Below are 8,744 nucleotides of genomic sequence, written 5' to 3' on the forward strand. Positions count from 1 at the left end.
AAGATGGTTTTCTTAATTCTCTGAAAACACTTGCATCTATTGACGCCTGCACCTCTGAACATAGTGATATGGTCATACAGCCAAATTTGCAAAGCGGATTACTGTTCTTACACCATTCTGGGCATAGCAGACATACCCATAGAAACACCCCTAATGGCCTAAAGGTCATGCCTATTTACAGATTTATTTCTGCTATTTCATCGTCTGTAAAGAACAAGTGCTCCTTTCCTCAACCTGTCTCAGAAGAGATCTGAATATTTAAGGAATTAAAACAGGTAAGTCGGCCAAAGGAAAATTTAAACATACTTTCTTTAACAGTGCCAAGGTGTTATTACTAAAATGCAAGCACTTTGACAGCAGGTATCTTAGGAGTGCTGTGCAAAGTGACAGAGAAAAGCCTCAAGAAAAATCTACTAGAGTTTGGGTTAATACACTAAATCCCAGCACAATGGTTCAAGGGTAAGGGCACTTTAAAACAGAATGTGTCCTGAATCATGTTAGGAAGAAGACAAAGAACATATCCTGCTGGGAAGATCATTAATGATTAGGAAAACTCGACCAGGCTACTATAAATTTGTCCCAGGTTAGAAAAGGCCAAGAATCTCTTAAAGGACACTACAAAAAAATAACATTTAAGACAAAAGGCAGTGTAGTAGCAAATGGAATTAAAAGGAGTCCTAGAAAGTAAATCTTTCAGGAATAAACAAACAAAGCTAATCACAGTCTAGGGCATAGAAAAGATTAGTTCAGCAGCAGGATGCACAGCAGACAGGAGAGCAAATTAGTTCTGTCTTACCAAAATGTAAATGGAGGGGGGAAAAAAAATTCCGAACTTACGTGTTTCTCTTTATTTTTCCTGTATCTAATTTTTAACTGTTAAGAGAAATAACACAAAAGCTTTATTTTTGCTAATGCCAGGCAACTGGAATCTGGAATTTAAATTAATCCTTTACACACTGCCATTTGGCGATCATTTCTATCAGATCCAACAAGGATACAAGGGATAGGACAAGAGGAAATGGCCCCAAGTTGCCCCAGGGGAGGTTTAGATTGGACATTAGGAAAAAATTCTTCACCGAAAGGGTTGTCAAGGACTGGATCCAGCTGCCCAGGGAAGTTTCAGGGTGGCCTCGCCATCCCTGGAGGCATTTCAAAGATGTGTAGATGTGGTGATCAGGGACACAGTTTAGTGATGGACTTGGCAGTGTTAGGTTGATGGTTGGACTCAATGATCTTAAAGGACTTTTCCAACCTAAATGATTCTATGATTCTATGCTGTTCAAAATGACCTACAGTCTTCCTTCAAAAAAGAGGGGGTATACTGCTGTTCCAATTGTACTGGTTATCAGGTAATCCAGCCTCGTAGCGCTCTTTAATTTAAAGTTTACAAGCACCAAGATATCCCCCAGTGACTGCACTTTAGCTAGTTTGATATTAAGCTATACATTCTTCTTAACATGGTTAGCAGCATATCTCAAGCTATGTTTGAACATATTCTTAGGTGAATGGGAGATACTATCAGCTTTTCATTAGACAGAACATGAGTATTTTAAAAAGCCATACTCCAACAGAATACACAGCACAAGCATGTGTTTCTGCCAAGGTATTTTCTATTAAGCAAATCAAATGCATATGTTCATTCTCTCCCTCTTCTGTCCATACTTAAAATCCAGGCAAATCTGCAGAAGAACAGCGCAAAGAGCAAGGTGTTAGAACTTAGAAGTCCCACAACTTCTCTCGCACGTGCTCTTCTGCTGCCTGTAGCTACTTGCTTACCTTTGCACTCACATTTGTTACACAACACACTTTGGTGCCCCGGAATTTGATTGATTTAGATTCAGCCTGACAGAAAGAAACCTTTTTTTTAAACTGTTTGACCTTGTTTCACTTCTAACTGGAAGATCAGTCCTGCCAGGAAGGAGAGGTGAAACCTCACGACAGCTAGAGGGTGAATAATCTCTCTTCAAACTTTAAAACTCTCTGTATGAAGTTTCCTTTACAATTTGTACTCCACCTGACTATTAAAAATGTAAGAAAAGCACAGCAAGAAATCAAGCCGACCGTTAGTACAGAAGTTGCCAGCAGTTCCTCCTCATTTCGCGAAAATCCAGCCCTCACACTGAGGCTGCGGGACCAAATCCTGTGCAGGTGCAAGCGGCAGCGAGCCCTGGCCCCCGGGGAAGGGCAGCTCAGCACCCTGCAAAGATGAGGCGCATTGCTCTGCTCCCCGCCACCCCGGGATGCCACACAGCCCCGATGCCGGCCAGCGGCGGCAGCACGGGCTCACTGACGGTAACAGCGACCCTCCTGCCTCCCCCGAACGCGTAACGAGAAGCGAAAGCACCGTCTGGGCCGGCGGGCAAAGCACCTGGAGCCGCATCTCCCACCCTGGCAGGACCACCACCCACCGCGCCGCCACCCCCCTCGCACCCAGACGGGGGGGCGAGCCCCGGTAACGGCCGCTGTCACACCGGGACATCGCGCAGCCCCTCCGAGCACCGAGGCCAGCCAGGGCTGGCAGCGACCATCTCCTTGGGACCTGATTCTGCCGTCAAATGGCTGGATCCCATCGCCTGCTGTGCAACAGATCGAGCACCCGCACGGCCGAGGGACCAGTTACGCGTGTCTGCGGGGATGGGAGCTGGGGGGCAAACCCACAAAGGTAGCACAGCTCTTTGCAACAGGAAAATAATTTATACACCTGGAAAAACCGTTTACGATGACCTTTAGTCACACTTAATCCTCACTGGGTCTTATGAGCTTCGTCCCCATTTAAAAGCACAGTGGTCTTTACTTTCACTAAAGTGTTCATGCATAGTTCAAGTAATTTCTATTTGGTCTTGATATGGAGAAATAGGGTGAAAGAGGGACAATGGACATCGATTGTGACTGTATATGTCTGCTCAAGGAATGTGGGTATGGTGACTGGTCATGGGTGTGGTGTCCGGTCACATAGCCACACAGCTTTGAGGAGACGCCTGCCCTTCTTCCTCTAACAAAGGGGCTATTTATAAAAAGGATGAGAAAAGGATGAGAGACATTCCAATGTTATCTAGAGGGAGGGAGTGCTAAGTCTTCTTGCTGGAGAAGATCAGATGGTCACAAGGACATGAATCACCTACAAACCTGCAAGACCACCACATTGCCTGCAAAGGACTGATAAGCTAATTAACATACGAAGCAAGAGTAGGCGGGTTTAGGTAACGAATATGTATAGGTGTTAATTGAATATTCATTTGTTTTATTGTATAAATGTGAGATGGTTCATCACTTCGGGCATGCACGCTTGTGGTGGAGCGATCCCCCGTGCATCTGCACGCAATAAACATACCTACTTTATAACTTTCGAGTTATAGAGTCTCATTCCGTACGTCCCTTAAGAGTTTTAGGAATAAGTCTTATGGTTAAGTCTTAGAGCTAAGTATTAAGGTTAGGTTTAAGGTTCAGTCTTAGAGTTAAGTCTTTGGGTTAAGTCTTATAGTTAATTCTTATAGGTTAAGGCTTAAGGTTGAGCTTTAAGGTTAAGTCCTAGGGTCAATTCTTAGGGTTAGGTCTTTAGGTTAAGAATAATGGTTACGTCTAAACGTTAAGTCTTAGGGTCAAGTCTTTAGGTTAAGTCTTAAGGTCAAGTCATAAGGTTGAGTCTTAGGGTTAAGTCTTAAGGATGAGCCTTAAAGTCTTAGGGTTAAGCCTTAGGGATAAGTCTTAGCGTTAAGTCTCTACAATTAGTGTCTTTAGATTAAGTCTCAATGTTAAATCTTAGAGTTGAGTCTTTAGGGTTAAGTCCTTAGTTTAAGTCTTAAGGTTGAGCCTTAGGATTAAGCCTTAAGGTTGAGCCTTAGAGTTAAGTCTTAGTGTTAAGGATCAGGGATAAGTCTTAGGGTTAAATAACTAGGGGTAAGTCTTTAGGTTAAGTCTCAATGATAACCCTTAGGGTCGATACTTAGGGTTAAGTATTTGGGTTAAGACTTAGGTTTAAGTATCAAGATTAAGTCTTAGGGTAAAGTGTTAAGGTTAAGTCTTAAGGTTGAGTCTTAGGGTTAAGAATTAAGGTTCAGTCTTAGGGTTAACTGTCAGGTTTAAGTCTTAGGTGTAAGTTTTAGGGTTAAGTCCTTAGGTTCAGTCTTAAGGTTGAGTCTAAAGTTGAGTCTTAAGGTTAAGTCTTTGGGATAAGTCTTAGGGTTGAGTCTTAGAGTAAATTCTTAAGGTTAAGTCGTAGGGTTAGGTCTTTAGGTTAAGTATTAAAGTTAAGTCTAAAGGTTGAGTCTTCAGGTTAAGACTTAGAGTTAAGTCTTAATGTTATGTTTTAGGGTTAAGTCTTAATGTTAAGTCTTAGAGTTAAGACTTAAGGTTAAATATTAGGGTTAAGTCTTTAGGTTAAGTCCTAATGTTAAGTTTTAAGGTTCAGTCTTAAGAGTTAAGTCTTACGGTTATGTCTGTAGGTTAAGGCTAATGGTTATGTCTCAATGTTAAGTCTTAGGTTTAAGTCTTAGGGTCAAGTCTTTAAGGTTAAATCCTAGGGTTAAGTTTTAGCATTAAGTCTTTAGGTTAAATCTTAAGGTTAACTCTTATGGTTGAGTCTTAGCATTAAGTCTTAGGGTTATGTCTTAAGGTGGAGTCTTACAGTTAAGTCTTAGGGATAGGTCTTTAGATTAAGACTTAGAGTTAAGTCTAGAGGTTAATTCATAAGGTTGAGTCTTAGGGTTAAGTCTTAAGGTTGAGTCTTTTAAGGTTGAGTCTTAGGGTTAGAATTAGTTTTAAGTCTTAGGGTTAAGGTTAATTCTTAAGGTTGAGTCCTAGGGGTAAGACTTAAAGTTCAGTCTATAGAGTTAAGTCTTAGGGTTAAGTCTTACGGTTGATTCTATAGGGTTAACTGTCTGGGTTAAGTCTTAGGGGTAAGACTTAGGGTTAAGTCTTAGAGTTAAGTCTTAGGATTATGTTTTAGGGTTAAGTCTTACAGTTGAGTCTAACTGTCAGAGTTAAGCCTTAGGGTTAAGTCTTAGCGTTAAGTCTTAGGTGTAAGTCTTAAGGTTATGACTTAAGGTTAAATCTTCAAGTTAAGTCTAAAGGTTAAGTCTTAAGTTTGAGTCTTACTGTGAAGTCTTAGGGATAAGTCTTAGGGTTAAGTCTTTAGGTTCAGTCTTAAGGTTAAGTCTAAAGGTTGAGTCTTAGGGTTAAAACTTTGGGATAAGTCATAGGGTTAAGTCTTAAAGTCTTCAGGTTAAGTCTTATATTTAAGTCTTAGCATTAAATCTTAGAGATAAGATTTAAGGTTAAGTAATGAGGTTGAGTCTTAGGGTTACGTCGCTAGGGTTAGGCCTTTAGTTTAAGACTTTGCTTAAAGCCTTAATGTTAAGTTTTAGGGTTAATTCTTAAGGTTAAGTATCAGGGTTAATTCTTATGGTTAAGTTTTGCATTTAAGTCTTAAGGTTAAGTCTAAATGTTGAGTCTTAAGGTTAAGTCTTAAAGTTGAGTCTTAGGGTTAAGACTTAGAGATAAATCTTAGGGTTAAGGGTTAAAGTTGAGTGTTAGGGTTAAGTCTTAAGGTTAAGAAAGGGTTAAGCCTCCATGTTTTGTCTTACAGTTAAGTCTTATCGTTCAGTCTCAGGGTTAAAGTCCTAGGATTAAGTTTTAGGGTAAGTATTAAGGTTAGGTTAAATGTTTTAGCCTTAAGGTTAAGTCTTAGAGTTAAGTTTTAAGGTTAATTTTTCAGGTTGAGTCTTAGGGTTAAGTCTTAAGCTTGAGTCTTAGGGTTAAGTCTTAAGCTTGAGCCTTAGGGTTAAGTCTTAGGGATAAGTCTTGAAGTTGAATCTTAGGCTTAAGTCTCAGTGTTAAGTCTTAGCGTTAAGCCTTAAGGTTAAGTGTATGGCTTAAGAATTAGAGTAAGTCTTAAGGTTAAGTCTTGTGGTTAAACTTTGGGTTAAGTCTTAGGGTTAGGACCTTACCTTAAAATAATGGTTAAGTCTAGATGTTAAGTCTTAGGGTTATGTCTTAGGGTCAAGTCTTTAGGTTAAGTCTTAAGGTTCAGTCTATGGGCTAAGTCTCAAGTTTGAGTCTTAGAGTTAAGGCTTTGGGTTAAATCTATAGACATAGGTCTTACAATAAAGTATTAGGGTTAAGTCTTTAGGTAAAGTCTTAAGGTTAAGTCTTAAGGTTGAGTCTTAGGGTTAAGTCTTAGGGTTAAGACTTTAGGTTAAGTCCTAAGGTTAAGTTTTAAGGTTCAGTCTTAAGACTTATGGTTATGTCTTAGGGTTAAGTCTTCGGGTTATGTATTACTGTTAAGTTTTTGGATTAAGTCTTAGGTTAAGTTTTAGGGTTAAGTCTCAAGGTTAGGTCTTTAGGTTAAGTCCAAATGTTGAGTGTTAGGCTTAGAGTTTTAGGAATAAGTCTTATGGTTAAGTCTTAGAGCTAGGTATTAAGGTTAGGTTTAAGGTTCAGTCTTAGAGTTAAGTCTTTGTGATAAATCATATAGTTAATTCTTATAGGTTAAGGACTAAGGTTGAGCCTTAGGGTTTTAAGTCCTAGGGTCAATTCTTAGGGTTAGGTCTTTAGCTTAAGACTAATGGTTATGTCTAGATGTTATGTCTTAGGGTTAAGTCTTAGGATCAAGTCTTTAGGTTAAGTCTTAAGGTCAAGTCATAAGGTTGAGTCTTCGGGTTAAGAATAAGGATGAGCCTTAGAGTTAAGTCTTAGGGTTAAGCCTTAGGGATAAGTCTTAGGGTTAAGACTCTACAATTAAGTCTTTAGGTTAAGTCTCAATGTTCAATCTTAGAGTTGAGTCTTTAGGGTTAAGTATTTGGGTTATGACTTAGGGTTAAGTCTTAAGGTTAAATCTTAGGGTTAAGTCTTAAGGTTGTCTTAAGGTTGAGTCTTAAGGTTAATTCTTAGGCTTAAGTTTTAGAGTTAAGTCTTAAAGTTAATTCTTAAGGTTGTGTCTTAGGATTAAGTCTTAAGCTTCAGTCTTAGAGTTAAGTCTTAGGGTTAAATCTTAAGGTTGAGTCTTAATGTTAAGTCTTAAGCTTGAGCCTTAGGGTTAATTCTTAAGGTCAAATCTTAAGGTTAAGACTTAAGGTTGACTCTAAGTTTTAAGCCTTAGAGTTAAGTCTTAAGGTTAAGGCTTAAGGTTGAGTGCTATGGTTAAGTTTAAGGTTGAGTCTTAAGGTTAAGTCTTACGGTTAAGACTGAAGGTTGAGTGTTATGGTTAAGTCCTTAGGGTTAATTTTTAGGGTTAAGTCTTTAGGTAAATCTCAAGGTTAAGTCTGAAGGTTGAGTCTTAGAGTTAAGTCTTAAGCTTAAGTGTTAGAGTTAAGCATTATATTTAAGTCTTATTGTTAAAGTCCTTAGCTTAATTCTTAAGTTTAAGTGTTAAGGTTGAGGCTTAGGCTTAAGTCTTAGGGTTATGTCGTAATGTTGAGTCTTAGGGTTAAGTCTTTAGGTTAAGCCCTAAGGTTAAGTTTTAAGGTTGAGTCTTTAGAATTAAGTCGTGGGGATAAGTCTTAGTTTAAGTCTTAGGATTAAGTCTTAAGGTTAAGTCTTAAGGTTGAGTCTTACAGTTAAGTCTTAGGTATAGGTCTTTAGGTTAAGACTTAGGGTTAAGTCTTAAGGTTGAGTCTTAGGGTTATGTCTTAGGGTTAAGTCCTATAGTTAAATCTTAAGGTTAATTCTTAAGGTTGAGTCTTATGGTTCAGTCTTAGAGTTAAGTCATTGTTAAGTCTGAGGGTTAAGTCTTAGGGTTATTGGGTTAAGTTTTAATTTGAGTCTTAGGGTTAACTGTTATGGTTAAGTTTTAGGGATAAGTCTTAGGGTTAAGTCAAGTCTTTAGGGTTAAATCTTAGGGTTATGTTTTATGGTTAAGTCTTAGGGTTAAGTCTTTAGGTTAAGTCTTAAGGTTAAGTCTTAGGGTTAGTTCTGAAGGATAAGTCTTAGAATTACGTTCTAGGGTTAAGTATTAGGCTTAATTCTTAGGGTAATTTCTTAGGGTTTGGTCTTAGTGTTAAGCCAGCTTTAAGTCTTAGATTTAGGTCTTAGGGTTAAGTTTTAGGGTTAAGTCTCAAGGTTGAGTCTTAGGGTTAGGTCTTAGCATTAAGTCTTAGGCTTACATCTTAAAGTTAAGACTTAGGGTTAATTCTTAGGGTTAAGTATTAGTGTTATTTCTTAGGGTTAAGCCTTATGGTTAAGACTTAGTTTTAAGTCGTAGTGTTAAGACTTAGGGATATGTTGTAGGTTTAAATCTATAGGGTCTTAGTGTTAAGTCTTATGGTTAAGACTTAAGCTTGAGTCTGAGAGTCAAGTCTTAGTGTTAAGTATTAAGGTTGAGTCTTAGTGTTCAGTCTTAGGGTTAAGTCCTTAGGGTTAAGTGTTAAGGTTAAGTCCTCAGACTTAACCCAAAGACTTTATCATAAGACTCAACCTTAGACACTTAACCTTAAGACTCTAACCTTTAGACTTAACCTAAAGAACTAACCCTAAGACTTCTCCTTAAGAACTAACCTAAAGGTTTAATCTTAAGACTTATCTCTAAAGACTGTACCTTGAGAGTTAACATTAAAGACTTAATCATAAGACTCAATATTAAGATACAACCTTAAAAGTTAACTCTAAGACTCAACCTTAAGAATTAACCTTGAGACTTAACTCTTTAAGACTTAACCCTAAGACTCAACCCTAACACTTAAGTTTAAGACTTAACCCTAAACTTATCCCTAAGACGTAACCCTAATATTTAACCCTAAGACCCAACCTTA

Source organism: Falco naumanni, unplaced genomic scaffold (assembly GCF_017639655.2).
Source record: "Falco naumanni isolate bFalNau1 unplaced genomic scaffold, bFalNau1.pat scaffold_72_arrow_pat_ctg1, whole genome shotgun sequence".
Taxonomy (NCBI): Eukaryota; Metazoa; Chordata; class Aves; order Falconiformes; family Falconidae; genus Falco; species Falco naumanni.